Raw genomic sequence first — 485 nt, 5'->3', positions numbered from 1 at the left:
GGGGCAGACACCCTAAAACTGACCCCCCCCGACCCCATACCCAGCCCTGGCACGGGTGCTGCCCCCCGAGGCGGAATCGTTGGCGCACGAGCTGAGCCACATCCCTGCAGTGACGGTGGCCGTGGTGAACCTCCAGTACCGCGGGGTGGCGCTGCCCGTCACGGTGAGACCCGACCCCAAAGCCAAGCCCGCAGTGCCCCCCGTCCCCGCTCACCCCATTACCCAACCCTAAAGGGTTTCGGGCATTTGGTGCCTTCCTCTGAGGACGAAGCGCTGCTGGGCATCGTCTACGACTCCGTTGCCTTCCCGCAGCACGACGGCAGCGGGAGCCCCTCCGTGCGGCTGACGGTGGGAGACCCCCCCCCTCTCCCCTATTATTATAGGATCTCCTCGTGTTTTGGCCCCGGGGGGGGGACGCTCACCCCGTCCCCTTGTACCCTATAGGTGATGCTGGGGGGGCTCCTGGTTCCAACGAAGTTTCGGGG

At 66.6% G+C, this 485-nt stretch overlaps 1 long non-coding RNA gene across 1 annotated transcript; it reads left to right on the top strand.

The window, feature by feature from the left end:
* Positions 1 to 22: 22 nt before the first annotated feature.
* LOC109364750 lies at positions 23 to 485 on the top strand. The gene is made up of 3 exons (XR_002110577.2): positions 23 to 163; positions 235 to 348; positions 445 to 485. It is a non-coding gene; the product is annotated as an uncharacterized LOC109364750 (long non-coding RNA).

This window comes from Meleagris gallopavo, unplaced genomic scaffold, assembly GCF_000146605.3.
Source record: "Meleagris gallopavo isolate NT-WF06-2002-E0010 breed Aviagen turkey brand Nicholas breeding stock unplaced genomic scaffold, Turkey_5.1 ChrUn_random_7180001911860, whole genome shotgun sequence".
NCBI classification, from domain to species: domain Eukaryota; kingdom Metazoa; phylum Chordata; class Aves; order Galliformes; family Phasianidae; genus Meleagris; species Meleagris gallopavo.
Note: the sequence above shows the minus strand (reverse complement) of the source record. Positions and strands in the feature narration are given on the sequence as shown.